The 9,566-nt window shown below is 46.7% G+C and overlaps 25 non-coding genes across 25 annotated transcripts; 16 read left to right on the forward strand and 9 right to left on the reverse strand.

Moving 5' to 3' along the window:
- Positions 1 to 101: 101 nt before the first annotated feature.
- trnal-cag (transfer RNA leucine (anticodon CAG)) lies at positions 102 to 184 on the forward strand. Its single transcript has one exon. It is a non-coding gene; the product is annotated as a tRNA-Leu (tRNA).
- A 217-nt stretch (positions 185 to 401) lies between these two features.
- trnar-acg (transfer RNA arginine (anticodon ACG)) lies at positions 402 to 474 on the forward strand. The gene has a single exon. It is a non-coding gene; the product is annotated as a tRNA-Arg (tRNA).
- Positions 475 to 556: 82 nt separating this feature from the next.
- On the forward strand, positions 557 to 641 carry trnay-gua (transfer RNA tyrosine (anticodon GUA)). Its single transcript is given in 2 exon segments — positions 557 to 593; positions 608 to 641. It is a non-coding gene; the product is annotated as a tRNA-Tyr (tRNA).
- Positions 642 to 727: 86 nt separating this feature from the next.
- trnae-cuc (transfer RNA glutamic acid (anticodon CUC)) lies at positions 728 to 802 on the reverse strand. The gene has a single exon. It is a non-coding gene; the product is annotated as a tRNA-Glu (tRNA).
- A 93-nt stretch (positions 803 to 895) lies between these two features.
- On the reverse strand, positions 896 to 969 carry trnam-cau (transfer RNA methionine (anticodon CAU)). The gene has a single exon. It is a non-coding gene; the product is annotated as a tRNA-Met (tRNA).
- Positions 970 to 1,974: 1,005 nt separating this feature from the next.
- On the forward strand, positions 1,975 to 2,057 carry trnal-cag (transfer RNA leucine (anticodon CAG)). The gene has a single exon. It is a non-coding gene; the product is annotated as a tRNA-Leu (tRNA).
- Positions 2,058 to 2,273: 216 nt separating this feature from the next.
- Positions 2,274 to 2,346, forward strand: trnar-acg (transfer RNA arginine (anticodon ACG)). The gene has a single exon. It is a non-coding gene; the product is annotated as a tRNA-Arg (tRNA).
- An 81-nt stretch (positions 2,347 to 2,427) lies between these two features.
- On the forward strand, positions 2,428 to 2,513 carry trnay-gua (transfer RNA tyrosine (anticodon GUA)). Its single transcript is given in 2 exon segments — positions 2,428 to 2,464; positions 2,478 to 2,513. It is a non-coding gene; the product is annotated as a tRNA-Tyr (tRNA).
- A 250-nt stretch (positions 2,514 to 2,763) lies between these two features.
- Positions 2,764 to 2,837, reverse strand: trnam-cau (transfer RNA methionine (anticodon CAU)). The gene has a single exon. It is a non-coding gene; the product is annotated as a tRNA-Met (tRNA).
- Positions 2,838 to 3,837: 1,000 nt separating this feature from the next.
- trnal-cag (transfer RNA leucine (anticodon CAG)) lies at positions 3,838 to 3,920 on the forward strand. Its single transcript has one exon. It is a non-coding gene; the product is annotated as a tRNA-Leu (tRNA).
- A 216-nt stretch (positions 3,921 to 4,136) lies between these two features.
- On the forward strand, positions 4,137 to 4,209 carry trnar-acg (transfer RNA arginine (anticodon ACG)). The gene has a single exon. It is a non-coding gene; the product is annotated as a tRNA-Arg (tRNA).
- An 82-nt stretch (positions 4,210 to 4,291) lies between these two features.
- Positions 4,292 to 4,378, forward strand: trnay-gua (transfer RNA tyrosine (anticodon GUA)). Its single transcript is given in 2 exon segments — positions 4,292 to 4,328; positions 4,343 to 4,378. It is a non-coding gene; the product is annotated as a tRNA-Tyr (tRNA).
- An 85-nt stretch (positions 4,379 to 4,463) lies between these two features.
- Positions 4,464 to 4,535, reverse strand: trnae-cuc (transfer RNA glutamic acid (anticodon CUC)). The gene has a single exon. It is a non-coding gene; the product is annotated as a tRNA-Glu (tRNA).
- A 93-nt stretch (positions 4,536 to 4,628) lies between these two features.
- On the reverse strand, positions 4,629 to 4,702 carry trnam-cau (transfer RNA methionine (anticodon CAU)). Its single transcript has one exon. It is a non-coding gene; the product is annotated as a tRNA-Met (tRNA).
- Positions 4,703 to 5,707: 1,005 nt separating this feature from the next.
- trnal-cag (transfer RNA leucine (anticodon CAG)) lies at positions 5,708 to 5,790 on the forward strand. Its single transcript has one exon. It is a non-coding gene; the product is annotated as a tRNA-Leu (tRNA).
- A 216-nt stretch (positions 5,791 to 6,006) lies between these two features.
- On the forward strand, positions 6,007 to 6,079 carry trnar-acg (transfer RNA arginine (anticodon ACG)). Its single transcript has one exon. It is a non-coding gene; the product is annotated as a tRNA-Arg (tRNA).
- An 82-nt stretch (positions 6,080 to 6,161) lies between these two features.
- On the forward strand, positions 6,162 to 6,248 carry trnay-gua (transfer RNA tyrosine (anticodon GUA)). The gene is given in 2 exon segments: positions 6,162 to 6,198; positions 6,213 to 6,248. It is a non-coding gene; the product is annotated as a tRNA-Tyr (tRNA).
- Positions 6,249 to 6,334: 86 nt separating this feature from the next.
- trnae-cuc (transfer RNA glutamic acid (anticodon CUC)) lies at positions 6,335 to 6,406 on the reverse strand. Its single transcript has one exon. It is a non-coding gene; the product is annotated as a tRNA-Glu (tRNA).
- A 93-nt stretch (positions 6,407 to 6,499) lies between these two features.
- On the reverse strand, positions 6,500 to 6,573 carry trnam-cau (transfer RNA methionine (anticodon CAU)). Its single transcript has one exon. It is a non-coding gene; the product is annotated as a tRNA-Met (tRNA).
- Positions 6,574 to 7,574: 1,001 nt separating this feature from the next.
- trnal-cag (transfer RNA leucine (anticodon CAG)) lies at positions 7,575 to 7,657 on the forward strand. Its single transcript has one exon. It is a non-coding gene; the product is annotated as a tRNA-Leu (tRNA).
- A 216-nt stretch (positions 7,658 to 7,873) lies between these two features.
- Positions 7,874 to 7,946, forward strand: trnar-acg (transfer RNA arginine (anticodon ACG)). Its single transcript has one exon. It is a non-coding gene; the product is annotated as a tRNA-Arg (tRNA).
- Positions 7,947 to 8,021: 75 nt separating this feature from the next.
- trnay-gua (transfer RNA tyrosine (anticodon GUA)) lies at positions 8,022 to 8,108 on the forward strand. The gene is given in 2 exon segments: positions 8,022 to 8,058; positions 8,073 to 8,108. It is a non-coding gene; the product is annotated as a tRNA-Tyr (tRNA).
- An 86-nt stretch (positions 8,109 to 8,194) lies between these two features.
- Positions 8,195 to 8,266, reverse strand: trnae-cuc (transfer RNA glutamic acid (anticodon CUC)). Its single transcript has one exon. It is a non-coding gene; the product is annotated as a tRNA-Glu (tRNA).
- Positions 8,267 to 8,359: 93 nt separating this feature from the next.
- trnam-cau (transfer RNA methionine (anticodon CAU)) lies at positions 8,360 to 8,433 on the reverse strand. The gene has a single exon. It is a non-coding gene; the product is annotated as a tRNA-Met (tRNA).
- A 1,003-nt stretch (positions 8,434 to 9,436) lies between these two features.
- On the forward strand, positions 9,437 to 9,519 carry trnal-cag (transfer RNA leucine (anticodon CAG)). Its single transcript has one exon. It is a non-coding gene; the product is annotated as a tRNA-Leu (tRNA).
- The last annotated feature ends 47 nt before the right edge of the window (positions 9,520 to 9,566 follow it).

Consider the following 9,566-nt stretch of genomic DNA (forward strand, 5'->3'; position numbering starts at 1 on the left):
ACGTTATTTCTAAATGGCCTGTGTGCCATTGAACGGCTGCATTTAAGGCTCCATTCCGAAAGTGGTGGGTGCACGATTGCTGAGAGGCCGAACGCCACACTGTCAGGATGGCCGAGCGGTCTAAGGCGCTGCGTTCAGGTCGCAGTCTCCTCTGGAGGCGTGGGTTCGAATCCCACTTCTGACATTGCTTTGCATGTCACACTGGAGACTCCAGGCTCGGCTTTACATGGAAACGGCCGTGCGCTAATTTAAGTCAGACAGTGTAAGGGTTCCAATCCACATCTGCTTTGAAGTTGCAAGTAATCTTGATTACCTGGCACAGGTTTGTTCCAGAGAGCGTGGGTTCTTTCAGCCCCTTTGCCTGTTCTCGATCTGCGTTCTTCCTGGTGTGCCCTCAAAGAGGGCCAGTGGCGCAATGGATAACGCGTCTGACTACGGATCAGAAGATTCTAGGTTCGACTCCTGGCTGGCTCGTTGCTCCTCAGCTCCTTTTCGTGCCACGAGGGCTTCCGCTGACAAGGCCCAAAAATAGCTCAGACGATAGACGGTATCCGGGCCTTCGATAGCTCAGTTGGTAGAGCGGAGGACTGTAGGCATCTCACTGGTCATCCTTAGGTGTGGTTCGAATCCGGCTCGAAGGAAGCGTCTCTTTAAGCCTTGGAGACCTTCAAAGGTTATTGTTTTTTCAAAGTCCCACGAATACAGCCAGAGGGTGTCCAAAAGCGCATTCCCTGACCGGGAATCGAACCCGGGCCCGCGGCGTGTGAGAGCGCCGAATCCTAGCCAACTAGACCACCAGGGAGCACCCGCTCGTGAACGTTCCTACGCGGGAGCCCGAAAGATGTGTCGCCTTAATATAGCCAGTCTGTCAGTTCAAAAGAATTTCCCACCACGCTGCCCCGTGTGAGGCTCGAACTCACGACCTTCAGATTATGAGACTGACGCGCTGCCAAACTGCGCCAACGAGGCGTACCCATCATGTTTAAGTAAACAGCAAAGGTTAAAAGTGAAAAGACTAGGCCTTTTTGTTGATATAACAGGGAAGCTGTCCATTTGGTTTCGGCCAAACATTTGTTTTGGAAGGGATCTGCACATATAAACAGGCTGCGGGGAGTTCTAAGAATGGATATTCTTGCTTGTGACCATGCTTGTGATGCAATCTGAGAAAACATAGGAAATCGCTGTCCGCTAAATTCTTTTGCAGCGTCCGCCGGACGCAGTGGAGCAACTCTGGTCTGACCGTTTTCAGTGACAGAATAGCCTGACATTTCAGTATGCAATGTTTTATAAAATAAAAGTAACAACAACCACAAAATACAAAACACAAAACTTTTCATTAAATCTGATTCATCAATTTCATATGAGATGTTAAAGCGCAATTAGTGCATCGCATGAGGAGCAGGACTGAGTTCAAATGACTGTAGGGTTCACTTTTTTATGAAACAGGTAAAGGGACGGAAACTCCTTGGGATAATGAAGCCATACACATAGCCCTTACCATAAATCAGGGCTGTTCAATTAAAGCGGTCAATGTTCTTTTTTTGAAGTAAAATCTACTGAACATACAAACAAAGTGTAAACAATTTAAATGGATTCTCGCGAGCAAATTACTCACAAAGCTACTAAAAATGCATCCGTTCCCTGCCATTTATACCAGAACAGATTCTAAATTATCTTCCCATTTAAAACAGTGTTCATTAGGAAATGCTCTTAACAGGCTGATCATTAATGCAATTGGTTTAAAATATATAATTCTTGCAAAAAATAGAAACAAGACCTCATGGTTTATGAATAAGCATCAAATCGAAGAGTGAATGTGTCGAAAAGTGAGGAGGAAAGGTCCCCTCTATCTGGGAATCGCGCTCCTTGCGGTACGTTATTTCTAAATGGCCTGTGTGCCATTGAACGGCTGCATTTAAGGCTCCATTCCGAAAGTGGTGGGTGCACGATTGCTGAGAGGCCGAACGCCACACTGTCAGGATGGCCGAGCGGTCTAAGGCGCTGCGTTCAGGTCGCAGTCTCCTCTGGAGGCGTGGGTTCGAATCCCACTTCTGACATTGCTTTGCATGTCACACTGGAGACTCCAGGCTCGGCTTTACATGGAAACGGCCGTGCGCTAATTTAAGTCAGACAGTTGTAAGGGTTCCAATCCACATCTGCTTTGAAGTTGCAAGTAATCTTGATTACCAGGCACAGGTTTGTTCAGAGAGCGTGGGTTCTTTCAGCCCCTTTGCCTGTTCTCGATCTGCGTTCTTCCTGTGTGCCCTCAAAGAGGGCCAGTGGCGCAATGGATAACGCGTCTGACTACGGATCAGAAGATTCTAGGTTCGACTCCTGGCTGGCTCGTTGCTCCTCAGCTCCTTTTCGTGCCACCAGGGCTTCGCTGACAAGGCCCAAAAATAGCTCAGACGATAGACGGTATCCGGGCCTTCGATAGCTCAGTTTGTAGAGCGGAGGACTGTAGGCATCTCACTGGTCTCCTTAGGTCGCTGGTTCGAATCCGGCTCGAAGGAAGCGTCTCTTTAAGCCTTGGAGACCTTCAAAGGTTATTGTTTTTTCAAAGTCCCACGAATACAGCCAGAGGGTGTCCAAAAGCGCATTCCCTGACCGGAATCGAACCCGGGCCGCGGCGGTGAGAGCGCCGAATCCTAGCCACTAGACCACCAGGGAGCACCCGCTCGTGAACGTTCCTACGCGGGAGCCGGAAAGATGTGTCGCCTTAATAGAGCCAGTCTGTCAGTTCAAAAGAATTTCCCACCACGCTGCCCCGTGTGAGGCTCGAACTCACGACCTTCAGATTATGAGACTGACGCGCTGCCAAACTGCGCCAACGAGGCGTACCCAGCATGTTTAAGTAAACAGCAAAGGTTAAAAGTGAAAAGACTAGGCCTTTTGTTGATATAACAGGGAAGCTGTCCATTTGGTTTCGGCCAAACATTTGTTTTGGAAGGGATCTGCACATATAAACAGGATGCGGGGAGTTCTAAGAATGGATATTCTTGCTTGTGACCATGCTTGTGATGCAATCTGAGAAAACATAGGAAATCGCTGTCCGCTAAATTCTTTTGCAGCGTCCGCCGGACGCAGTGGAGCAACTCTGGTCTGACCGTTTTCAGTGACAGAATAGCCTGACATTTCAGTATGCAATGTTTTATAAAAATAAAAGTAACAACAACCACAAAATACAAAACACAAAACTTTTCATTAAATCTGATTCATCAATTTCATATGAGATGTTAAAGCGCAATTAGTGCATCGCATGAGGAGCAGGACTTAGTTCAAATGACTGTAGGGTTCACTTTTTTATGAAACAGGTAAAGGGACGGAAACTCCTTGGGATAATGAAGCCATACACATAGCCCTTACCATAAATCAGGGCTGTTCAATTAAAGCGGTCAATGTTCTTTTTTTGAAGTAAAATCTACTGAACATACAAACAAAGTGTAACAATTTAAATGGATTCATCGCGAGCAAATTACTGACAAAGCTACTAAAAATGCATCCGTTCCCTGCCATTTATACCAGAACATTCTAAATTATCTTCCCATTTAAACAGTGTTCATTAGGAAATGCTCTTAACAGGCTGATCATTAATGCAATTGGTTTAAAATATATAATTCTTGCAAAAAAAAAACAAGACCTCATGGTTTATGAATAAGCATCAAATCGAAGAGTGAAGTGTCGAAAAGTGAGGAGGAAAGGTCCCCTCTATCTGGGAATCGCGCTCCTTGCGGTACGTTATTTCTAAATGGCCTGTGTGCCATTGAACGGCTGCATTTAAGGGTCCATTCCGAAAGTGGTGGGTGCACGATTGCTGAGAGGCCGAACGCCCACACTGTCAGGATGGCCGAGCGGTCTAAGGCGCTGCGTTCAGGTCGCAGTCTCCTCTGGAGGCGTGGGTTCGAATCCCACTTCTGACATTGCTTTGCATGTCACACTGGAGACTCCAGGCTCGGCTTTACATGGAAACGGCCGTGCGCTAATTTAAGTCAGACAGTGTAAGGGTTCCAATCCACATCTGCTTTGAAGTTGCAAGTAATCTTGATTACCAGGCACAGGTTTGTTCCAGAGAGCGTGGGTTCTTTCAGCCCCTTTGCCTGTTCTCGATCTGCGTTCTTCCTGTGTGCCCTCAAAGAGGGCCAGTGGCGCAATGGATAACGCGTCTGACTACGGATCAGAAGATTCTAGGTTCGACTCCTGGCTGGCTCGTTGCTCCTCAGCTCCTTTTCGTGCCACGAGGGCTTCCGCTGACAAGGCCCAAAAATAGCTCAGACGATAGACGGTATCCGGGCCTTCGATAGCTCAGTTGGTAGAGCGGAGGACTGTAGGCATCTCACTGGTCATCCTTAGGTCGCTGGTTCGAATCCGGCTCGAAGGAAGCGTCTCTTTAAGCCTTGGAGACCTTCAAAGGTTATTGTTTTTTCAAAGTCCCACGAATACAGCCAGAGGTGTCCAAAAGCGCATTCCCTGACCGGGAATCGAACCCGGGCCGCGGCGGTGAGAGCGCCGAATCCTAGCCACTAGACCACCAGGGAGCACCCGCTCGTGAACGTTCCTACGCGGGAGCCGGAAAGATGTGTCGCCTTAATAGAGCCAGTCTGTCAGTTCAAAAGAATTTCCCACCACGCTGCCCCGTGTGAGGCTCGAACTCACGACCTTCAGATTATGAGACTGACGCGCTGCCAAACTGCGCCAACGAGGCGTACCCAGCATGTTTAAGTAAACAGCAAAGGTTAAAAGTGAAAAGACTAGGCCTTTTGTTGATATAACAGGGAAGCTGTCCATTTGGTTTCGGCCAAACATTTGTTTTGGAAGGGATCTGCACATATAAACAGGATGCGGGGAGTTCTAAGAATGGATATTCTTGCTTGTGACCATGCTTGTGATGCAATCTGAGAAAACATAGGAAATCGCTGTCCGCTAAATTCTTTTGCAGCGTCCGCCGGACGCAGTGGAGCAACTCTGGTCTGACCGTTTTCAGTGACAGAATAGCCTGACATTTCAGTATGCAATGTTTTATAAAAATAAAAGTAACAACAACCACAAAATACAAAACACAAAACTTTTCATTAAATCTGATTCATCAATTTCATATGAGATGTTAAAGCGCAATTAGTGCATCGCATGAGGAGCAGGACTTAGTTCAAATGACTGTAGGGTTCACTTTTTTATGAAACAGGTAAAGGGACGGAAACTCCTTGGGATAATGAAGCCATACACATAGCCCTTACCATAAATCAGGGCTGTTCAATTAAAGCGGTCAATGTTCTTTTTTTGAAGTAAAATCTACTGAACATACAAACAAAGTGTAACAATTTAAATGGATTCATCGCGAGCAAATTACTGACAAAGCTACTAAAAATGCATCCGTTCCCTGCCATTTATACCAGAACACATTCTAAATTATCTTCCCATTTAAAACAGTGTTCATTAGGAAATGCTCTTAACAGGCTGATCATTAATGCAATTGGTTTAAAATATATAATTCTTGCAAAAAATAGAAACAAGACCTCATGGTTTATGAATAAGCATCAAATCGAAGAGTGAAGTGTCGAAAAGTGAGGAGGAAAGGTCCCCTCTATCTGGGAATCGCGCTCCTTGCGGTACGTTATTTCTAAATGGCCTGTGTGCCATTGAACGGCTGCATTTAAGGGTCCATTCCGAAAGTGGTGGGTGCACGATTGCTGAGAGGCCGAACGCCCACACTGTCAGGATGGCCGAGCGGTCTAAGGCGCTGCGTTCAGGTCGCAGTCTCCTCTGGAGGCGTGGGTTCGAATCCCACTTCTGACATTGCTTTGCATGTCACACTGGAGACTCCAGGCTCGGCTTTACATGGAAACGGCCGTGCGCTAATTTAAGTCAGACAGTGTAAGGGTTCCAATCCACATCTGCTTTGAAGTTGCAAGTAATCTTGATTACCAGGCACAGGTTTGTTCCAGAGAGCGTGGGTTCTTTCAGCCCCTTTGCCTGTTCTCGATCTGCGTTCTTCCTGTGTGCCCTCAAAGAGGGCCAGTGGCGCAATGGATAACGCGTCTGACTACGGATCAGAAGATTCTAGGTTCGACTCCTGGCTGGCTCGTTGCTCCTCAGCTCCTTTTCGTGCCACGAGGGCTTCCGCTGACAAGGCCCAAAAATAGCTCAGACGATAGACGGTATCCGGGCCTTCGATAGCTCAGTTGGTAGAGCGGAGGACTGTAGGCATCTCACTGGTCATCCTTAGGTCGCTGGTTCGAATCCGGCTCGAAGGAAGCGTCTCTTTAAGCCTTGGAGACCTTCAAAGGTTATTGTTTTTTCAAAGTCCCACGAATACAGCCAGAGGGTGTCCAAAAGCGCATTCCCTGACCGGGAATCGAACCCGGGCCGCGGCGGTGAGAGCGCCGAATCCTAGCCACTAGACCACCAGGGAGCACCCGCTCGTGAACGTTCCTACGCGGGAGCCGGAAAGATGTGTCGCCTTAATAGAGCCAGTCTGTCAGTTCAAAAGAATTTCCCACCACGCTGCCCCGTGTGAGGCTCGAACTCACGACCTTCAGATTATGAGACTGACGCGCTGCCAAACTGCGCCAACGAGGCGTACCCAGCATGTTTAAGTAAACAGCAAAGGTTAAAAGTGAAAAGACTAGGCCTTTTGTTGATATAACAGGGAAGCTGTCCATTTGGTTTCGGCCAAACATTTGTTTTGGAAGGGATCTGCACATATAAACAGGATGCGGGGAGTTCTAAGAATGGATATTCTTGCTTGTGACCATGCTTGTGATGCAATCTGAGAAAACATAGGAAATCGCTGTCCGCTAAATTCTTTTGCAGCGTCCGCCGGACGCAGTGGAGCAACTCTGGTCTGACCGTTTTCAGTGACAGAATAGCCTGACATTTCAGTATGCAATGTTTTATAAAAATAAAAGTAACAACAACCACAAAATACAAAACACAAAACTTTTCATTAAATCTGATTCATCAATTTCATATGAGATGTTAAAGCGCAATTAGTGCATCGCATGAGGAGCAGGACTTAGTTCAAATGACTGTAGGGTTCACTTTTTTATGAAACAGGTAAAGGGACGGAAACTCCTTGGGATAATGAAGCCATACACATAGCCCTTACCATAAATCAGGGCTGTTCAATTAAAGCGGTCAATGTTCTTTTTTGAAGTAAAATCTACTGAACATACAAACAAAGTGTAACAATTTAAATGGATTCATCGCGAGCAAATTACTGACAAAGCTACTAAAAATGCATCCGTTCCCTGCCATTTATACCAGAACAATTCTAAATTATCTTCCCATTTAAAACAGTGTTCATTAGGAAATGCTCTTAACAGGCTGATCATTAATGCAATTGGTTTAAAATATAATTCTTGCAAAAAATAGAAACAAGACCTCATGGTTTATGAATAAGCATCAAATCGAAGAGTGAAGTGTCGAAAAGTGAGGAGGAAAGGTCCCCTCTATCTGGGAATCGCGCTCCTTGCGGTACGTTATTTCTAAATGGCCTGTGTGCCATTGAACGGCTGCATTTAAGGGTCCATTCCGAAAGTGGTGGGTGCACGATTGCTGAGAGGCCGAACGCCCACACTGTCAGGATGGCCGAGCGGTCTAAGGCGCTGCGTTCAGGTCGCAGTCTCCTCTGGAGGCGTGGGTTCGAATCCCACTTCTGACATTGCTTTGCATGTCACACTGGAGACTCCAGGCTCGGCTTTACATGGAAACGGCCGTGCGCTAATTTAAGTCAGACAGTGTAAGGGTTCCAATCCACATCTGCTTTGAAGTTGCAAGTAATCTTGATTACCAGGCACAGGTTTGTTCCAGAGAGCGTGGGTTCTTTCAGCCCCTTTGCCTGTTCTCGATCTGCGTTCTTCCTGTGTGCCCTCAAAGAGGGCCAGTGGCGCAATGGATAACGCGTCTGACTACGGATCAGAAGATTCTAGGTTCGACTCCTGGCTGGCTCGTTGCTCCTCAGCTCCTTTTCGTGCCACGAGGGCTTCCGCTGACAAGGCCCAAAAATAGCTCAGACGATAGACGGGCCTTCGATAGCTCAGTTGGTAGAGCGGAGGACTGTAGGCATCTCACTGGTCATCCTTAGGTCGCTGGTTCGAATCCGGCTCGAAGGAAGCGTCTCTTTAAGCCTTGGAGACCTTCAAAGGTTATTGTTTTTTCAAAGTCCCACGAATACAGCCAGAGGGTGTCCAAAAGCGCATTCCCTGACCGGGAATCGAACCCGGGCCGCGGCGGTGAGAGCGCCGAATCCTAGCCACTAGACCACCAGGGAGCACCCGCTCGTGAACGTTCCTACGCGGGAGCCGGAAAGATGTGTCGCCTTAATAGAGCCAGTCTGTCAGTTCAAAAGAATTTCCCACCACGCTGCCCCGTGTGAGGCTCGAACTCACGACCTTCAGATTATGAGACTGACGCGCTGCCAAACTGCGCCAACGAGGCGTACCCAGCATGTTTAAGTAAACAGCAAAGGTTAAAAGTGAAAAGACTAGGCCTTTTGTTGATATAACAGGGAAGCTGTCCATTTGGTTTCGGCCAAACATTTGTTTTGGAAGGGATCTGCACATATAAACAGGATGCGGGGAGTTCTAAGAATGGATATTCTTGCTTGTGACCATGCTTGTGATGCAATCTGAGAAAACATAGGAAATCGCTGTCCGCTAAATTCTTTTGCAGCGTCCGCCGGACGCAGTGGAGCAACTCTGGTCTGACCGTTTTCAGTGACAGAATAGCCTGACATTTCAGTATGCAATGTTTTATAAAAATAAAAGTAACAACAACCACAAAATACAAAACACAAAACTTTTCATTAAATCTGATTCATCAATTTCATATGAGATGTTAAAGCGCAATTAGTGCATCGCATGAGGAGCAGGACTTAGTTCAAATGACTGTAGGGTTCACTTTTTTATGAAACAGGTAAAGGGACGGAAACTCCTTGGGATAATGAAGCCATACACATAGCCCTTACCATAAATCAGGGCTGTTCAATTAAAGCGGTCAATGTTCTTTTTTTGAAGTAAAATCTACTGAACATACAAACAAAGTGTAACAATTTAAATGGATTCATCGCGAGCAAATTACTGACAAAGCTACTAAAAATGCATCCGTTCCCTGCCATTTATACCAGAACATTCTAAATTATCTTCCCATTTAAAACAGTGTTCATTAGGAAATGCTCTTAACAGGCTGATCATTAATGCAATTGGTTTAAAATATATAATTCTTGCAAAAAATAGAAACAAGACCTCATGGTTTATGAATAAGCATCAAATCGAAGAGTGAAGTGTCGAAAAGTGAGGAGGAAAGGTCCCCTCTATCTGGGAATCGCGCTCCTTGCGGTACGTTATTTCTAAATGGCCTGTGTGCCATTGAACGGCTGCATTTAAGGGTCCATTCCGAAAGTGGTGGGTGCACGATTGCTGAGAGGCCGAACGCCCACACTGTCAGGATGGCCGAGCGGTCTAAGGCGCTGCGTTCAGGTCGCAGTCTCCTCTGGAGGCGTGGGTTCGAATCCCACTTCTGACATTGCTTTGCATGTCACACTGGAGACTCCAGGCTCGGCTTTACATGGA

This window comes from Triplophysa dalaica, chromosome 5 (genome assembly GCF_015846415.1).
Source record: "Triplophysa dalaica isolate WHDGS20190420 chromosome 5, ASM1584641v1, whole genome shotgun sequence".
Taxonomy (NCBI): Eukaryota; Metazoa; Chordata; class Actinopteri; order Cypriniformes; family Nemacheilidae; genus Triplophysa; species Triplophysa dalaica.